Source organism: Equus przewalskii, chromosome 4, assembly GCF_037783145.1.
Source record: "Equus przewalskii isolate Varuska chromosome 4, EquPr2, whole genome shotgun sequence".
Taxonomy (NCBI): domain Eukaryota; kingdom Metazoa; phylum Chordata; class Mammalia; order Perissodactyla; family Equidae; genus Equus; species Equus przewalskii.
In genome coordinates, this window is record NC_091834.1 from 63,624,719 (window position 1) to 63,645,710 (window position 20,992).

At 38.2% G+C, this 20,992-nt stretch overlaps 1 protein-coding gene across 7 annotated transcripts in view; it reads left to right on the forward strand.

The window, feature by feature from the left end:
* Positions 1-20,992, forward strand: part of BBS9 (Bardet-Biedl syndrome 9) — a 422,371-nt gene that overhangs the window by 361,259 nt on the left and 40,120 nt on the right. For 2 of the 7 annotated variants that reach the window (XR_011539202.1, XR_011539203.1), the window contains exon 22: positions 15,348-15,426. The exons of the other annotated variants lie outside the window; for them this stretch is intronic. The gene's annotated coding sequence lies outside the window, so the exon portion shown is untranslated. The remainder of the gene's footprint in view (positions 1-15,347; positions 15,427-20,992) is intronic. 7 annotated transcript variants of the gene reach the window in all.

Here is a 20,992-nt window from a genome sequence, read left to right on the forward strand (position 1 = left end):
ATGAATGGAAAGTTAGTGGAAGAATATTTGAATGTGGGATTAGAGTTGTATTTGACAGGAGAAGCAATTAGAAGTAACTATAGGGGAAGGTGTACAGCCAAAGACCTAATAGAATCACATTCTCCCTGTGTGTACTTAGCAAATACTTGTTGATAGACAAGCTGGCTGGTAACTAATTACATTGTGATGACCAAAGCCGGGTTTCTTGGAAGTAGGGTTGTTAATACAGGAAAAGAATACCAGGGGAGTTTGAGGAATTTCCTTCCCTGCAGATGTTTAAACTAATGCGGATACTAAACAGTCTAAAGATAATTTGGGAAAAACCCTACGTGAAAGAAGGGGGATAAATTAAATAACTTTGAAATAACATTGCTATTCCTATTTCTTTAGCTGTGTTGTATGGACAAATCTGTAAAATGCCCATTTTTATTCTCACCCAGCTGTAAATGTAAGCTATCTTTGCTTTGGACTGTTCTCCTATGAAATATTACAATGGAAACCCTAACTCTGTGTAGTTTTCAGTATCCTTAAAAATTGCATGGATTGGCCGAAAGAAAGAGTATCTCTGTACACCGGAGCATCTCTCAGGAAGATACTTATCTCTGAGGCTTTGTGTTATATCAAGAATAACTTTTCTCACATATCGTATTGACATTTGGAGCTTTTTTTTCCTTCAAATATGAGGGTGAAAAAATGGGTGTTTATTCCAGCAGTTACTGGTATGAAGGGCTTTCTACAGATTCATCACAGACTTGTAACAGTTTTTTTCCAGATTTCTTCCCCTCAGCTTTTACCCCCACCTCACCTTCTGCTCCTCAGTGGCTCTGTCTTCAACAGTAAGGTTCACTTCAAAATTATGATAAACATCTGTCCTGTTTTCTTCCTTTCAACTTTAACTCCTAATACTTGCTATCTTTCTAAGAAATTCTATTTTCAACAATAACAAGAGTGTTTCAGTGTAAATTCATAAATATTATTAAAGTTGTATTTATTATTTTTCATTTTCCTTTAGACTTTAGGGTGCCTGGATAAAGTATTTTAATTGTTTAAAAGCAATTCATCAATCAGTTACTTATGTGAGACAGTCATTTAGACTTGTTTTATGTCACATTATTTTCATTTAAAAATTTAAAATGTATGCGTAATGAGAATATCCACAGATAGATGGGCAGACCCAACAATTTGGCCCATTCCTATGGCTTAGTCATTTTTAATTCTGGCCAATACACCTTAGTCATTTTTAATTCTGGCTTAAAATAGGAATGATAGTCTACTTCTGACACTGCACAGTCCTGATGAGCAAAGAGGATGTTCTTCCAGTTTGAACTGTCATGCTGAATGGAGCCAGGTCCATGCTGCCAACCTTTTAAAAAATATTTTCATACTAAATTAAAAAAAAAAAACATTTTTAATGTGTTTATTCAAATAAATTGTTGGAATAGTCAGTCCCTTCTGATTTATGTGTAATGTGGATATTTCTCAAACAATTAAAAATTAAAATGAAAAACCATTCTTTTGTTTCTGGTGGTTCTCAGAGCTTACACATATCTGATTTCGAAAAGTAAAACACCTTTAGTTCCTCTGTACAGTATGTCTCAACTCTGTGTGTTTTTAAAAATGTAACTTTTTTATTTTTAAAATGTTTACTTTTTTATTTAAAAATAAATGTTTTGGTTAGCTAGAATTTTTGTATTTCTCTCAAGTCTGCTTTCTCAGCTATACTCCAGTGTCATGTGGAAAATGTTACCAAAAAATAAAGTGATGTCACTCTCTATCTTTCAAAAGCCATGATTTATGCTAATGTGGATAGGATAATTTTTATTTAGTACAGGTGTTTGCGTGTTAGTTGCTCTAAGATATTTTTGACATTTGTTAAAAATAGGCTTGGAAGTGACTAAAGCATAAAACAAGAAGGAAATTGTTCTAGAGAATGGCATGGCAAGAGTTGAGGGCTCCAGCTTACTGGCACTCTAGTTATAAGGAAATTTAGTGGCAGATATTAAGGGTCAGGTGTAGAAGTCACTGGGTTTCAGTGAAAAAATAAAGTTCCATGTGGCACACCTTTATTTTCTTGAGATAAAAAAATCTTTCCTTTCAAAAGTAGATAAAATATCAGACTGATAACATGTTAATGTATGGAAAATCATTTATAATTTATACACTTTTTATTATAAAGTATACACTTCATACATGCATTATTTCCATTGAGAAACACATTATATACCAAGCCAAGATTGAGACCCCCAAGGTGAAATTTGTTGAGTACTTCCTAAGTTCCAGGCACTTTTCTAGGTACTAGGGGCACAATGATAAACCAGACAGACACAACCCCTACCTTCAGGGAGCTTAGATTCTGGTATGGGGCAGTCGATACACAGGGAAACAAAATTTCAGACAGTGAAAATGCAATACAGAAAAAAAAGTCAGGGCAAGGAGAAAGAGTGCCAACTATAAACCATTTGTGCCTGCATCTTTTTATGACTCATACCTCTTTCTCTTTTCCTTCATTTAGTGAAATGAGAGAAATTTTATTATTTGAGACAGTTTCCTTGTGTGACTAGTTAAAATAATTCTATGATTGGTGGTATAATATTATAGTTTAGTTTATTGCTATTCATATTATTTGGGCACTGTAGTTTTCAAAGTTTTCTGATGAAAGAATGTGTTTCAATTTTCAGAAAAGAAGCCAAAGTAATTCTTGAGAAGTTTTCCTAATATTAAATTGATAAATATCTGTAGTGATCATTAAAACACTTAGTATCATAAAAACAATTTTCATCATATCTTTATTTTGAATTTAGTATTATTTTTGAGCCATATCATTAGTCATTATTAGATGTCTACACTCTGTTGACATCAGCTTACTAGACTATGACATCGCTGAGGGCAGAGGCTGTCATTCATTTCTTCATCTCTAGAACCTAATATAATTGGAACACAGAAGATGCTCAACACATCCTTGTGACATTGATTTGACTTCAATCACTTACCCAAATTATCTCGTCCCTTTCCTAGTTTTATATCACTCAGTTTTTGACTCCTCCTCACCCCCACCTTCCAACACACCCACTTCCCCTCCATCTGTCCCTCCACTAGCCCTTTTATTCTCCCTTGTGGAACCTGTGGGTTTCCACCCTAGATCCCGTGTCAGTTTCCAGCCATGAGTAAATCTTGGGCTTTTCTTAGATCTATTCTGGGACTGGAAATTGTTGCTGAAATTAATCATAAAACTGACCCATCTGCTTCTGTTTCCTTTCATACTGTGTGACTTCACGTGGCCTTCCTCTGCTAATCAGAGTACTATTTACTGGTTTTTGATTGATTTCCTATCTCGCTCCCAAAAGAAGTTAATCGGTGTGATTTTGCTCAAGCTCCAACCTCTTTTCCTCCCCCAAACTATGCAGAAGACATCACTCCTACTGTACCATGAAGATCAAGACTGTCGAAAGCAAACTCTACTTCCCATTGACTTATTTAAAAATTTCTTTGTAATTGTATTCACCTTTTGTTTGTCTATTCTTTCTCAGAAGAAGACACACATGGCCTTAGGATCAAACTCAGGTTTATTATCTTGACCTACAGGACTTTGCTTCCTCTCTCTCTCTATCCATTTCTCCACCAGCAATTCTCTCTCAATTCCCTTTGCCTTCTCTGCTTTTGCCACACAAGTCTCCTTTCAGTTGCGCTCATCAAGCTTTTTCCTTTCACTGGTCTTTGGATATGCCGTTCCCTCTGCCTTGAATACTGTCCTCTATCCATCCCTAAACATTGCCCCCTGCCACAGATACACATGCTCACCAGCTAATTTCTATCCATCCTCAGGTCTCAAGTTAAAAATCACTTTCCTGGAAGAGGTCTTCTGTGACCCTTATTAGTCTTGCTCATGGCCTGTTGGACTTTCTTTGTAGCACGAAGCATAGTTCATAATTATATCTTCATGGTGGGTTTATTTAATATTGCTCCCACTGTAAGTTTCACGAGGAGAGGGACTATGTTTGTGTTATCCACTGCCATATACTGAACTCCGTGCCTGCCGTGTAGTGAGAATCCCAAAGACAGTTGATGGATGGATTACATCCTTTCCTGTTTGCCTGTTTCCTCAGGGACCTTGTAGTCTCATACTCATCTCAATTGAACTGTCTGCCTTTTCTTTTCTGCTGTCACCTTCCAATTTCTAAATTTTGCTCAATTCTTCTCTGTTTCATTATATTAACTGTCTTCTTTTCCATCCCCTCCAGACTTATAAATTATACCAATTATACTGTGATCTCTTAAGTATAAATTTGGGATGAAACTAAATAGCAGCATCTGTAAACAATTCATCTTTTGGCCTAGGGAGCAATATTAGGAGCATAATGAACACATGTACATTTCTTAAAAGGGAAAAAGGAGTTTTTATTCTTGAAATAGGACTATTTTTTGTTCATTTAACAGATATTTTTTTAAATACCACCATGTTCCAGGCACTATACTGGGCACTGGGGCATTGGGATATGCTGATTAAGCAGAGAGACAGCATTCCTACCCTCATGAGCTTACATTCTGGCGGAGGAGCCAGATAATAAACAGTTGTACACCTAAACAGGAGAATTGCAGCTTGCATTATATACAGTGAAACAAACAGGGAATTGAGAGAGTTAGAGTGGAGGCTACTGTAGACAGGGTGTTGGAGGGTGAGGTGAAGGATGAGAAAAAGAGGAACTAAGAGAGTAGCATTCTAAGTTGAAGGAATAGAATTTAAAGGCCTGGATTTGCTAAGAGGGTAGAACTTAAATGTTCACATACACACACACATACAAGGTAACTATGTGAGGTGAAGAGTGTGTTAATTAACTCGTTGGGAGGAACCCTTTCACAATGTATGTGTATATCACATCATCACCTTGTACACTTTAAATATCTTAAAGTTTTATTTGTCAAGTATACCTTAATAAAGCTGGTTGAGAAACGGCTTGGTATATTCAAAAGACACATGGCCTCCGTGGCTTGATTTTAATGAGGAAGAGTGGCAGGGAGAGTGAAATCATGTAGTATTTCTTACATTCCATGGTAAATTTACATGATATCCTGTGAGTAGTGGGAAGCCATCAAATGGTTTTAAGCAGCAAAATTATATGACCTGATCTATGTTTTTAAGAATTACCATGGCTACTGTGTGGGGAATGATGTGGAAAACAGCTGGAATGAAAACAGGGAGAGCTAGACTATTGTAGAAGTGTAGGTGAGAAAGACCACGATGACTGAGGTTGTGGCAATGGGGGTAGAATTAGAAAGATCTTAGGCATATTTTAGAGGCTAGAATATGTAGAACTTGGTGATGGGTTGCATGTAAGGGGTGAGATGAAAGAGGAGGCAAAGATGACTCCTGGAATGTTGGCTTTAGTAATGAGGTGGCCAGTAGTACCATTGGTGAAATGGGGAAGTCTGAGGGAAGAACAGTGTGTATGTGCATGTGGGTCAGGGGGCTACAGAATAGAAGACTTAGTTTGAGATCTATTCCACTTGAGAGGCCTAGTAGGCACCCAACTGTAGATTTCAAATGGTCTGGAGCTCAGGGAGAAGACTGGGCTGCAGAAAGTCTGTTGGGAGACAGCAGCCTCTGTATGGTATTTGAAGCTGGATGGGCTCACTTACACGGAGAGAGAAAAGAGAAGGGGGGCTGGGGCCTCCTCTAAACCTTCAGGCCCTCCAGCAACTAGAGGTCAGGAAGAAGGGCAAAAACCAACATAGGAAATTGAGGAGAAGTAGCCAAGGAATGAGTAAGAGGAAAACTATGAGAAAGTAGCCACATGGAAGCCAAGAGAGGGGGAGGATTTCCAAAGTCAGCATTGTCACGTGCTGCTGAGATGGAGCAAGATGAGGGCAGAGGTGGGAGCTGACATATTTCTACCTAAGGTTCTTATAAACTTTGTAACTTTTCATCTTTTATATATTTATTCCTTATTGTTAATGGAAATAAAGTTTTATGTGTCTCACTAACCTTTTTTTTTCAGTCTATAGAAATAGCAAATTTAAGTACTATATCAAACAAATCAGTATGTTCTCATCTTGTTATTTTCTTCAGACGGACAAAACATCAGCCCCATTCCTAATCAGAACAATACCAAGCTTCTTTTTTTAAGTCTGGGCCCTTCGTAATCTGGCTTAATCATCCCTTCTTATTCCACTCCTCTTTATCTTGACTCCTTAGCTCCATTTAGGCCAGTTTCCTTACCTATTCCTTCCTTATGTTCCAGGTACTGTTGCAGGCAGTGGAAAATTAGTGGTGAGCAAAACAGACATGGTCTCTACCATCACAGAGCCTATTTTGTCAGTTTATGAAATAATCATGCAGTTATTCAGATACAAAATGAGGTAAATATTGTGAAGGCAAGAGATGACAGAGGCTCAGACTTGGGAAGTAGCAATGGAGATCAAGAGGAGCGGATAGATATGAGAACTTTTTCAGGAGATGAAATCAACAGGATTTTGTAATTGACTGGAGATAAGGGTTAAATGGCAAAGAGAAGTATTGGGGAGGGCTCCTAGATTGCTTGTTCCTGTTGGCCAATGCACCGTTCATCAACAAGGCATCTTTGGAAGAGGACAGGACTTGAGGGAGACAGATCATGAGTTCAGTTCTGTCCTTGTTGGATTTGAGTGCTTGTCTCATGCCTACTTTTCCTGCAGGAAGCCTTCCCTGAATATTCTACCCCTTGCTAATTATTCTAACTACTATAGATTACATAATGTTAGCAATTTCCTATGTTTCCACCTAATACTGTCAATACTTCCCGGTGGCACTTAATGTTACACTGTCTGGTTCTCTAATTGCCACATGTGCATTCTCAGAACCTAAGATCCATGTAGGCACAAAATACATGATTACTGTTTTTGTTTATACAAATGATAATAACCCTTGGCAGAGCACGATGTTATGTAGCAGTCTATATTTGGATTTTCAATATCACTAGGTGATTTTCTTGAGACACAGCCTAATTTCTTATGGGTTAATTGAAAATCTACAAAGATTCATTAGATAATGTGTCATCCAGGGCAACAGGAATGAGTGAGATTGTTGACATAAAGTGAATTATATACTCTGACATAGTAGTGGAGTATGTTCTCTGTCTGAAACTACTTTCTAGAGTCGTGAAACCCCTACTACTTACTGTGTTGAATAGTATTTGACTGAACTTCAAGTAAAACACAAGGATGGTGAACCCTCAAGAGTTTTCGCAGTCTTAAACTTTGATTTTTGTGAGTTTTTTCTTTAATACATTACAAAACATCATCCAAATATGTGTCTGTAATAGAATTTGATAGTCTTCTTCATACTTCAAATTGGCCTCAGAGATTTCAGCATTTGGAAAGTTGGGATTTTATTTTCCCAGCTGTTTAAATGTAATATATTTGAAGACAGAGGCACTGTCCTGTAAGTTTATAGCCTAAATAAATCTATTTTAAAGGTGTTCTGGTCCAAGGCCAGGTGGCATAATGGGATGACATATGAGCTATTCATATTTGAAGACCTGGTGCTAAATTCATCTCAGGATGCCAGGAAAATTACTTTAGAGGTGTCAATTTGCTGGAGTCCTTGGTGGGCATCTGAGAACATCACAGAACCATTGTAAGGTCTAACATAATGTATCCTCTGTAAATTATATTGCCACATTAGCCACCTAAGGTACAAAAGGGCAATTTGAACGACTTCAGTAGACATTCCAAAAATCTTGTTTTAATAAGTAATGAGAAGTACAAGCCTGTCTAAAAGAAGACCAGCCTAATCTAAAGGGTTGTATGTGGGACTGGGAGTTGAAACTTAAGCTTTTCTATTTCTCTAGTCTTTATCTGGCTCATCAGTTATTTAGCAAATATTTGCTTAAGCTCCTTTTTCTGAGCCTTTATCATTTTAGGCATGGATTTTATAACAAGAACAGTTACCTTTCCTCTCCTTGGCTTCAGGTCTCCTACAAATGCCAATAATAATATTTCAAAGAAGTGTTGTAAAAAACTTATTAGTACTCCAAAAAAAAGAAACAACCCATGATAACCCTGCCTTGAATACTTATAAAATCATCTCTCAATAATCCCAAGGTGCTTAATTGGACTGCTTATCTGAATGAAGATCTTTTACTTTTTTTAATTTGCATTTGCCAAGAATGTCTAGTAACTGTGCATTCAGTTTCCATTTGAATAGCTTTTTGAATTGCTTAAAAGACCGTCATCATTAATTCATATTTAATATCTGAATCTAAGGTTTCCTTATTGTAGTAATACATTGTGTGCTAGCCAGAAACATCACTTAATTTGAGAAAGCATAAAATGCTCAAAGGTACCAGTCAGACTTTGATTTTTATTGTGAAAGTACATTTCAGTAACTCACAGACTTACCCTCTATTAACCTGACCTATTTAGTTTCTTTCCTTTTACTTTTAGCATCAGTCCTTTGTACAAAATGGTGTGGTTAATGATTTGTTCAGAGGAGACTCTAACCAGGAATGTGGTGATGGTGGACCATGACAGCTGATGTGGGGTGATGCTGGCAAAAGTGTGTCCTCTTTTTCTACCAAGAGGAGGTTTCAGTCTCAAAGTAAGCCGCACATGGATTTGTGACATTTCTAAGCAGTCAGTCCAAGTTGATAGTGCTCCAGGCCGCTCCCAGGCTCTCTTCTTTCCAAGGACCCTACAGTTGGCTGGGGGCATCCTCCATGGAGTGCAGGATGCTGAAGGACAGGCAGATGGTTTCTCATTCAACCTCTCTGAACTTCAATTTCTTTTTCTTTACCTCTGACTGTTAAGATCTCTGGATCCTTTTCTCAGTGACAGTCTGTGATGCAACCCTCTACCCACAACAGTCCCAAGTTCTAGGTCATGGCTTGTGGCCCTGCTGATTGCTTGGGGGTAGCCCTTTGATGTCTCATGAAGTCAGTTCCTAGAAAGACGTGAGAAGAATTGGGGACAGAATCTACTTATTTAACTGAAGAGGTGATTTCAGGTTAAAATGTACTTTGATCATTATCTCCTAGAATTAAAAATTCATTTATTTTGTAAGTCTTTATTAAGTACCTACTATGTGCCCCATTACCCTAGAGTCTGGGTATACAGTGGTGAATAAAACAGACAAGGACTTTGCCCTAATAAAACTTCCATCCTAGTGGGGAAGGCAGATGATGCACAAACAACAAAAAAAGATAATTACTAACTGTGATAAATATATGAAGGCAATCAGCAGGGTAATGTGGTGAAGAGTTGCCGGCAGGGGGCGGGGGTACTTGAGGAAGCCGTGCTGAGGAGGGGTCATCTGAGATGAGGCTGGAAAGGTGGGAAGGAGCCAGCTGTATGAAGATGTAGATGGTGGGGTTGGGAGTGAAAGTTGGGGGAGTGGTGGACCGCCCAGAGAGAGGGAGCAGGAAATGCAAAGGATTCAAAGGAGGTGGGAAGGAAGGTCAAGGTGATGGGAGAGAATGACGGGAGATGGGGTTGGTCACGCGTGCAGGGGCCAGATCATGGAGGAGGCCTTGTTTCAAAGTTTAGGTTTTATTAGAAATGATAATTCTTGAAACAGGACATTTTTTAGAACCTTATTTCTCTTGGACGAAATGAGAAGTGGCGGTCCTAACCTTGAATAGCCAGCCTGCACTGTGAGCAGAAGCCAGCAGCATACTGAGAAAGCACTTTATTGCATGCAAAAGCCTGAGCCCGCTCAGTTCTCAGGCATTTATCACTTGAACGTGGAGGAGTAGAAAAGTTTAAAAGGCTGTAGCAATAACATTTGAGAAAATGAATAATTTAAAGCAAATGAAATCATGAATAATGAATTGTAAAAAAGGAATCCTCACTTGTGATTAGAGATTCATAATTTTCGTTTTACAGCAGAATGTAGTTGGCTGCCATGCATTCCTGACTTGCTTCATCTAAGTACAATTAGGCCCAACACATTAGTGCCTTAATGTACAGACTTAAGACTGGCTTCTTGTGTCAAAACCATTAAATTTTAATGTATTCAGCTTAAGCATAAGTGGTCACAGATGATTCATAACCCTGCTCTCTGCTTTTGGTGAAAATGATCGTCAGCAAGAGAATTGTCCCCAGTGGCCACACTTATCTTCGTAGTTGATTTCCTAAACATTTTTTGTGTCCGTGGGTGACCAGGAATAAACACTGCAGAGCTGCTGGGTAAAGCACAATGATAATTGCTCTGAAACCGCAGGATATTTGATGATGATACAGTAGAATTCTCTAACTCTTGACATTTTCTTTTTAAATTCCTCGTGTCAGGAGGATACAAGTGATACAAGCTGCTCTTTGAGAATGGAGCTGGCCAACCATGAGATTTTTTTTTCTTTAAGACATATATGCCAAGAGTTGCCCACAGTATTATGACCTCATCATTTAGCTGCTGGGCAAAGAGGCAGAATGAGCCAGCAGGCTTGCCTGATTGAAGCTTTAGATAGGAGCTTAACCCAATAAAAATAGGACTGTAGCTTGGGCATGAGAGACTTACCAGCCTGGTAATTACTTGAATGCTCACCTGACCCAGCCACTATCCAGGTAATGAGAAATCTCAGCCCAATATGCTGCCATCTGAATTTACTTACCTTGTGAAACCCATGATTTGGCACATGTGATCTGATCCTGTCCCTCCAGAGCTTTAAGGTCCTGACTGCCTTCCTAAGAAACCCCCAGTCACAGTGTTTCCATTCCCTTTACTCTCATTTGCCGCCAGCAACTTATGCTGCTATCATTCTGACTTATCTGCAGCTCCCCGAAGGAAGCTTGATCTCCCTTGTCCTCAGGTCTCCCTTGCTGTCAGGCATGTAGGTCCTCTCCCTAGAATTCCAGTCTTGCCTTCTCCCGCTGGCTGACTCCTGTGGTCCTTCAGAACTCCAATATTGCCTGAGGTGGTTCCTGCCTCTCCTTGGTTCCTAATATCCCTCTCTGCCTGAGTGCAAATGGCTTCACCCCCATTTGCCTGTCACACTCTAGATGAGATTGCATTGGATTATAGAGATCGATATCCTCTAACTCACCCTCCTGTGGGCTTCTTGAGGAGACAAGTTGTGTTTTGTACCCTTGGTATCCCCATCTGTTAGCACAGAGTCTGCGCATGGTAGATGCTCGGTGCTGGGTGGGTTGAAGTATGTAGTACATCTCTTTCCTGGCCCTGAAAGGATGTAGAATAGCTGGCTGTTCTCCAAACCAGTTTGGGTATCATACTGGATTATTCTTGGTAGTAACACGATAACCAAACTTTGCTTCGGTCTCTTCAACACATTACAAACAATTTGACTGCTGCCCTTTCTACATGAAGACATTTTACAATCCCTTTACTTAATGAAGGAGCGTGGTCCAAACTTGCTGTAACGCCATAAAATCCTCACGAGACTCACTCATTAACTGCTGTGAGATGAGCCACACCTACGGATAGGCTTTGGTTCAGGTGCTCTGAGAATTGCTTTTATCCGAGCAAGTTCAAAATGAGAGAGTGCTGCTGCTTGTTCCTCCCTCCCCCTTTCCTTGTAGCTCCAGTGGATGCGCCACTGAACAGTCTGTCTCATTAAATAAAACGATGGTATTTTAGGACCAGAAGATAAATCTAAAAGTCTCCATTCTAATATTCCAGGCCCTTCTGTATCTAAAACCACCCCGGAAAGATATTTATTCTTCAGCGTCTCGAGGGATAAGCTTCCACAGCCCTCTCAATTATGTGTTCCATTATCTCACCAGCCTTCTCATCAGCAAGGGTTTTTTTCCCCTTAATGTCTAACTTTAATCCCTCTTGTTGCAATTTAAGCTCATTTCCTTTTGTCCTGGCTTCAGTGGAAATAAAAAACAAATAACTCACCAGCACCACCTACCCCTATTTGTAACTGAAGATGTCTGACTTCCTCCAAGTCATTTTTTTCTTTCTAGTGCTGAATGGACCCGGTTTTGCCTTTTTCTCCTTATCCCTTTTCTTGGAGGCTCTCTCTTTTCAAACTTTCATTGGTGTCCTTGCAGCAAGTATCAGGGATCATATATTTCAGTTCCGTCATTTTAATCCTGCAGCTTATTTTTTCAATCTATATAACCTTAGTAAGCCACTTAACACCCTGAAAAAGGATCAGTGGACACCATCATAAAGGGCTCAACAGTTGTGGAATTCTTCCTCTCTCCAAGTGATCTACTATTACTGGCCAGTACCTCCCTCTCCCCCATTTCCAGGCTTACGGGTGAAATGTTTTTCCTCTCGTATTTCTCGCTTCTTCATGCATAAGTTTCATGCGGCCACAACCGTAAGTGTTCTTGAGTCCTAGGTCTACTCACTGCTCCGACGAGATGGCTCAGGGACACGGGGAGAAGGAAGAGGACAATACTCTCTTTCTTCTCGCCTTTCCCGCATCCTAGAGGCAGTAGCCACCAGAGCTGGCAGAAGCTACAAATTTCCAGCTCATGGAACACTGATCTTTTTGGGAATCTGAGATAAGAATTCGGGAATAATATGAAAGGAATGAGAAATGAGCTGGAAAATAAAAATATAACTTATGTCTACCACCTAAAAATAGGAACTTCTCCCTAAAAATTAGAAAGGATTTAATCATAGGTGTGGATGAGGATGAAGTTGAATTAAACAGTAAGATCGGAAGAGGAAGCAGAGCAGGAAAACACAGATGTGATTAACTATGAAAAAAATACTGTAATTTGTGATCCTTAAACAGGAAAATATCACAGTAAGATTTCTTAGGAAAATTAAAAAATAAACAAGCATAAATTCCAGAATGAGAACAGTAACTCAAATTGATAATATAAGTATGGCAAGATTTTCCATTGATGGCTGTGTAGCCTATGCTGTTAATTCAATGACTCCTCATAGACATGTTACCAGAAACTGCCTATACTTTGTTGAAAGATAGGCATTATTAATTTGACCCCTTAACAAGTCTATGTAGTCTTACCCTTCAGAAATAATCCTTGACTGTAAATAGAGTTGCCATTGGAATTAGTGTCATTTCAAATTCAAAGTAGGAATATGAGTAGTAGTAGTATGTTTTCTTCTATGAGTTGAAGATTATATTAATGAAACTGTCTTCTACATAGCAGTGCCATTTCAAAGAACATCTAATTGGCCCTGAAATTTACCCTTGAAAATTAAAGGAAGAAATTGATGTGCATGGCTAGTGGACTGTATATTAAGTCTCTGTTAGTATACAGTAGGGGATAACAAACATTATTCATAATCACTTTTGGAGGATTTCTGAAGGAGAGTTTTTTTTAATGTGCATGTCTATTAACTAGGACTATACAAAGTTAACAATAGCTACTCAAAATGAAATGAAATATTCCTTTCTCTTGCTTCTTGAAAAGATACCATTTGACCAAAGTTTCAGTCTGCAGACAGGGCAGAATGCCATCTTCCCCAAATTAAATGAATTGGCTTCCACTAAACCAAGTGTGTGCCCTATTGTATGGCACAGCTCTGAATGATAAACTAAACTTGAAACATCTAGCCTACAAAAACTTGAAAAACCTAATGTCTTGGAAGCTTAGTGTTAGGAGCCATAGAAAAGAGAAAGGAGACATTTTTAATACTTTTTGCACAAGGAAAAAAATGCCCATTTTAATGACATATTGTTAATGCAATGGAGAGCATGAGTAAAGTGTGGTTATTATTACAGTGTATTTTTTAATTAACATTGCTAAGGCCTAGGCAACTGCAGTGGGTCTTAGGAGTGTAAATCAGAAATACTGTCAAAACAATAATCCAGATGTATTGTGTCATCTCCAGAATCAAAACAGCAAGTTTGGATAAATAATCAAATAAATAATTTGCAGGAATATATGTAGGTACTCACCTCAATTTAGGCTCCCATATTTTAAGATATCTATACAGTTCACTTAACTTTAACCAAGGTCAAGACCACTGGAACCTGAGATCGGAAAATGGGTTTATTGTTAGGATTAGTAACAATTGTTTCATTTTAATTCATTATCACCCTATGGCTATCATTCCAAGAGACTGCTTTCAAAAGAATTTACAATCCCCACAAACACAGGAGGTAGAGTCTACATGGAAAAAATCATTCCATAGGAGCCACTTCTGACATCATTCTGATCTGAAATCAAGACATTGATTGGAAAATTGAATTCTGATAACTTTTTTATGGCCCGTTTTAAAACTACCCTCCATCTTAGAAAGGAGACAGTATGGTGCTTTTGCTGCCAAAAAACGGTGCGTGTTTTTGGCCTCTTATCTGGCACTTTGAAAACAACTTTTTATTTTAGTCTAGTGTAAAATTGATTCTCCTGTGAATAACTCAATCCTCTATGCCTATTGAGTTGCATGTAGAGTCAGTTTAGCCGCAGTGCGTACTGTAAATGATGGTGAAGGGAAGGAATGTCTGAGTAGGAGTGCAATGTAATATCTGTGCCAATCTGCTTTCGGTGCTACAGCACAGTCATGAGATGCAAAGTGCGAGCTTCTTTGAACAGTGTTTATGGTGGGCCTTACTGCATGATTGGAGTGTCTAAGGAAGAAGCTAGCTTAAATCTTCAGGTCTTAGTATGTTGCTGCCAATAAGATCAAATACTTACTGGAACTTATGCTCTATTCATTTTAGCTTTGAAAGATTTTTAAAAAAAATCTTGCCTGGAATTCATCAATTTAAAAAAGATATTTCTTTATGTTACTATGTCTTGCTTTAAAGATAAAGATTTTCTTCTTTTAAGCTGTCTTCTCTCTTTGTATTATTGACAAAGGAGAGAGAGAGGGAGCGAGCTATCTGTTTTATTTGCATCTTGGTTACATCATAATATAACTTCTCTGCCATGATTCTGTTCTTACCCTATTCACCTCTGTCCCTCTATCACAGTATTTGTAACTCACACCCATAATACCTCTTATGTTTCAATATTGGAAGGTATTTTAATATAAGGCAAGCAACATATAATTAGTTAGAAGTGATGTATTGTGTTTTCGGAGCATGATATATCTGCAGGCTGAATGGATCTGCAGTCTAGTCTACCACTTGCTGTGTGATTTTGAGCAAGTAACTTAACCCTTCTGAGCGTCTGTCTCTTCAACTGATACAATGGTAGCTTTGAGGACTGACTGAGATAAAGTGTGGAAGACAGCACAGGCCCTGGCCCATGAGAAATACTGAATTCGTGATGATTTTTTGTTTTATTAGGATTATTATGATGGAAAATGATTTATTCCTTTTTGCGTCAGATGTTCTAAAACTGCCATGAAAGATTACATAAAGAAATTCTTGGCTGTTACTTTAAAGCCCTATCAATTTCTTCTGGAAAAGAGGTGAAAATGTAATGTGTGCTCATTCTGTGATGAGAATAACAATCTCACAAATATTTCTATGTTGCCTTACCAGGCATTTGAGATTGAAAGCAGATCCAGCCTGTTTCTCCAAAAACTGAACTCATTGCTGGGAGATAATTTCTCTTTTTGAGGTAAAGAATGATTTGTACTAATTTTTTGGAACTAACACTTAAGATCTCTGGCTGTAGAACTGTAGCGTAGATATAACATCAGAAGGAAATATTTGCGTGGTGTGATGGGTGAGGCTATATGGGGAAGTGGAAATAGCTTAAAGGTTTCTATTGGGTGAACCTATTTAAATCCAGATTACTCTCTAGTAATTGCGTATCATTTTCTCCAGTGTCATTTCTAAAATGATGGTTATAATGCCTAGTTCACAAGGGATATTGAAATATCAAAAATGACAACATACTTAAAGTATCTTAACCTAGTATCTGTCTCATAGTAGATGCTCAGTAAATCCTCTTGTCCTCTGCTCTTCCTGCAGTATTTGAGGTAGTTCCATGTAGACCTACCCCTTTTTTACCAACTTGCCCTGCTTACTAGGCTCTCTGACTTTGAGCCCTCGTTTCTGACCCATTACTATGTTTGCATACTTGGTATGAGGAAGCCTGGTCCTGTCACATAAGTTGCCTAGTGGAGTTTCAGGAAAATATGACTTAAAAAGAAATAAGGTAGTACCTATTTACCGACTAAAACATTTGTGAGCTGGCAGAAAATGCATCCGTGTCAACTAAGGACTTCCTCCTTACTAAGTCAATCACAGTCAACAAAATGATGTTCTTCAACAGTTTATTTGCTTCTGTTCTTTCTCTTGATCCCCTGTTTTGGCCTGTTTTCCATTTTTTTAATGATATGTGAAGATAACAGAGATTGCCTTAAATTCTATATTTAGTTCCAAGCTGCCAGGTTGCGGGTATTCTCTGGCCAGTGAAGGAGAAAGCCATGCATGTCATCGCTTTTTTAACAGTCTATGTTCAGAGCTGACTTTGGAGACTTGTGTAGCAGCCAGCATCCAAGTAGGGTCAAAAGCAGAGCCCAGATCAATGCAAAACATTAAGGCTATCTGCTCCACAGATGAGGTATCTGTTGTAAGTATGAGTCTAAAATATACTATAAATAAATCAGAACACTTCTTAGACAGCAGTTATGAAGTATTTGTTTTTATAGGTACAAGGTGGGAAGTGGAAGGGACTATGTTACAGGATCTGATGTGGATCACTTATTTATTATTGGAAAAAAGCACAGGGAGTGTGGTCTGCAGATAACATCTGGGCCAGTTTTGTCTCCAAATGTCTATTTAGATTTGTTTCCTTTAAACGTAGATTCTCTTGATTTCTGCCTTATGAGTCACAGACTCCGCTTTATTCTTCACATATTTGCATATATATAGACACAATATTGATATATACCAATGAGAAAGATTGATTCTCATTAAGATGTTGGCATAATGTTAGGTTCGTGATCAAGAAATGCTACAAATAAGCAGTAGCGGTTTTTGAAAAAGATATCTGCACTTTTGCTAATTTTGAAAGATCTCACATTGCAATGTATATACGTATGTGTGTGTCTCTGTATATGTAGTACACATCTGTAATATATACATGTATATATTACATATATATATTTTAAGATTCTGATGGTAAGTTATTTCCTGTAAGAGAGTAAATTTTGAGAGTAACATCAACCTTAAAGTGTCCATTTAATGAAGAGAACCAAACATTTCTAATAAGGACCTCCTGACCTAAAAATTAAAGAGTTCTCTGATGTTTTGTTTGCTTCTTTCAAAGTAGTATCTATGATTTGGAAAGAGGAGAAAAGAATTAGTGTCTTTCAAATTTAAACACGTTTTCTATTTTTATAGCTCTGGTTATTATCAGAGTGCTATCCTTTTTTTTTTTTTAACAAGGTGAATTAGTGAGTCATTACTGAATGTATACAGTACATTTTTGCGAAAAAGTTATAAAATACATATGTTATTAATATAAAGACAAAACTTTCAAATGAAAGATTCTAAATTGGCTTAAAATTTCATTGAAGAAGAATGTACATTTGACAAATTAGAGACACGTTTTTCCAAAGAAAATCATAAGAACAAATATTAGATCCTTTATGTTGAGTATAAACAGCTACAATTTAAGACCATAAGAAAAATAGCCATATGAGGAACTAAATTTCCCCAGGTTGTGAGTTCTATCCAGGTGGTGGTTCAGTGGGGTAGTGAGGGCTATAAAAGGGAAATGAGACAGGAATGGTACTCAGGTTCTGTTCCCCTTCAGAATGGAAGCCTGATGTCGTATTGAAGTAGATTTAATTAGATATGCATTTTTCAAGGGATCCCTAAATCAGATCCAGTCAGTTCTCTATTAAACACTTAGGATGAGCCTGCCCTAGACTCGATCTTTATACTCGTTCTTTCCATCTGATGATACAGTGCTCTTTATTTGACCTGAAAATTACAGAAATTCATTCCTTCTCCCAGCAACATTCAAACTCAGCTGAGTCTCTCCCTTCTTCTGTTGTAAGTATATACATTTAATATTACAGATATTTCCCTGGATCCCAGGACTCTCCATAGCCGTTTCCATTTCTTTCTCTTTCTTTGAAAGTGAAACTTTTCTGAAGTCATCTCTCTTGTTATCTTCTGGACCTTGAGCAGCAGTTGGTGCTGCTGGCCATTCCTTCCCCCTTGAAGTAATCTTCTTCCCCTGATTCCATGACGCTGCTCTCTCCTGGTTGTCTCATCTCATTGGCTGCTCCTTCCCAGCCTCCTCTGTGGGCCTCTCTTCCTCTGCTTAGCCTGAAAAGTTGATATCCTTTCAGGTTCTGTCCTTGGCTTTCTTCTCACTTGCTGGCTGATTTTACTGTCTGTCATTAGTTACTTTCTGTGTGCTGATGACTTCCAGATTTGTATCCTCACCACACCTCTACCAAGCTCTAGATCCATGTAACCAACCACTTATTGGCCTTCTCCACTTAAATGTGACATAGGCACCTTAAGCTCACATTTTCAGAAAACGGAAATCATCATCTTCCACATCCTGCCCTATCCCAAGCCTACTTCTCTTTGTGTTTCATTTCTTGGGATTCGTGCTGCCACCTATTTAGTTGCCCAGGCTAGAATCAAATTAGTGTATACAATCTCTTCTCTCAAGCCATTTCTCTCTATTCCTACTGCCACTAGCTTACTCCAGGCCACTACTAATGGCACATTTGCTTTGTTGCAGCAGCTTGTCCTCTTTTCCTCTAGTCTTTCTTCTTCAGTACATTTCCTACATTTCAGAACATATAGAAGAACCCCCTTGGCTTAAATCTTACCTTCAGCGGCCCCATTCTTTCTAGGATTAAGTCCAAATTCCTCACCATGGTAACAGGCCCTTCATCACCTCATGATTTTGTCATTGCCTTCTTTTCAAGCGTTGTCTCCCACTCCATGGCACAAACAAGCTGAATTTTCTCTTTACTCTAAACATTTGGATGTGGCTTCCTTTTTGGAGTGTCTGCCTCTTCCTGCCTGACCAGTTTTGCTCAGCCAGCTTCGTATCTCAGCTTGCATGATAGCTCTTCCAGAAGTTCTTGCTGACATCCCCACTTCCTTCCTACTACTCACCAAATCAAGGTTTCATGTACCTTGTCTCCTATGTACCCCTATAGCTTACCCTTATCATAGCACTTACCCCAATGTATTAGAATTGCCTTTTTACTCTCAACTTTCCCCTCTGGTCTTTGAGTTCCTTAAGGTTAAAGATGTTGAAACTTGTTGATAGTTCCTGGAATATAGTATATGCTTGAAAAGTATTTCTTGAATTCAGTGTATAAATGAATTACTGTGACTCTTTCTTTCTGTTTTTGTGGTGGTTTTGCCAATGTCATCATGTTATCATATCTTCCCTCATTTTCAGAATCTCTCTCCTAATTTCATATGCGAGCTTAACTTTAAAATATGTTGTACACTATTACTGTTAAGTAAAAAAAATAAAACACAGAATAGTATTATGGTAATCTTCCCTTCAGGTAGAAGGAAGAAATATAAGAAAATAGATGTGTCTGCTCATTTGTGCAAAAGAAATATGGGAAAGATAAACCAGAAACCAAAGAGAATGGTCACCTACAGGAAGTAAATGATAATGGGGTGGAAAGAAGAGGGGACATGGGAACAGGATAGCAAGAAGGAGGGAACAATTGTTTTTTAAGAATCCCTTTGTGTATTGCTTTGATTCCAGAACCATAGTAATCTTTTGCATAGTCCCTCTCTGAAAATAGATAAATGAATAAAACTAGGATGTGGGGGAACCTGAAATGTAATACAAAATGTAACAGATGAGCTTAACTCTATTGTGAGTTGATAACATATCCACATTGAAGGAAGTGGGAAAGAAGAGCACTAACCTGAGGAATTTTGGAAAACAGTATTTTGACTGGATACTGTGAGGCAAAGCGCAAAAAGAACTGTACACAAATACTGTCCTCAAGTTAGTGAATCTGTTTCTCATAGGGGTGAGGGTTATCAGTTCTGAAACTACTTTATGTGTGTACTAAGATGAAACAAAGAGGTTAGAATTATGGAAGGGGAGCCCTGTAGTATTGGACTGAAATCATAGGTAGCAGTATGAACTCATGGCTTTTAATGTATATATATGTATATAAATCTATATACAGATAGAAAAATAAAACACTTATATGTGTGTGGGTGCATGTGTATGTGGTTAATACATAGTATTCCCTTGCTCTGTCTGCTGAGAGGGCCTGGCATCAAAGACGTGCTAGCAGGAGTGAGCATTCCTAGTGCCCAGGTTTTGGTTTCTAATTACCATCTCTAATAAAAGGAATAAGGCTAATTATGTAAGTAATGCATGCTTACCTTAAAAGTAGCTTTATGTTCTGCTTTTCTTACTTTCTCTATCATAAGTATTGTCCTGTGTGTGAAAAAGCGTTTTTTGAGATTCAAAATACATCCAAATGCAAGGGATTTTTACATTAAAAATAAACAGTAATAGCCTCTTCATCTACAAGAAAGAAAATATAAATTTTTAAAACTTGAACAACAACCAAAAAGGGAACCAAGGTTCCTTGGAGACCAGAAAGAGGCAGGAAAACACAAGATGAGCCCTGGAGCACTTTATTGTGCCAGAAAGCCTGAAAGCATTTTCAAAGGACAGAGAAGCAACCTCAAGGAGCTCCCAACAGTCAAAGCTGGAACAATTTTGAGCAGCAAAAGAATATAATGATAGTATCGGATTATAACCCATAGAATAAAATAAATATCCATGTACTCATATTAATGTAAATAAATAACTGAATAAATAAGTGAGGGAGAAGGGACAGGTCTTCCTTACAGTAAAATTCCATTTAATAAATGTAGAAGGAATAAAGGAAATACAAAATCACCTTTAGGCAAACACCACAATAATAATATTGCAGGCGAGGTACACCAATTGTTAACATTGGTGGGAGAAAGTTTGAGGAGAAACAGGATATTTTCAGAGTCTCAAAATATCCCCCCCAATATATTTATTAATTAGAAAGGGGAAATATTACTTTATAGCAGAGAAAACTGCTAGACACTACAGTCACCAAGTAATCACAGTTCGTGTCACTCGCAATAAGACACATCAGCGTCAGACCCCCAGTATGAGGCGCTGAGAAGCGTGCAAACCTTACTTCTGTGGTGTTCTGACAAAGACACATATCCTCAGT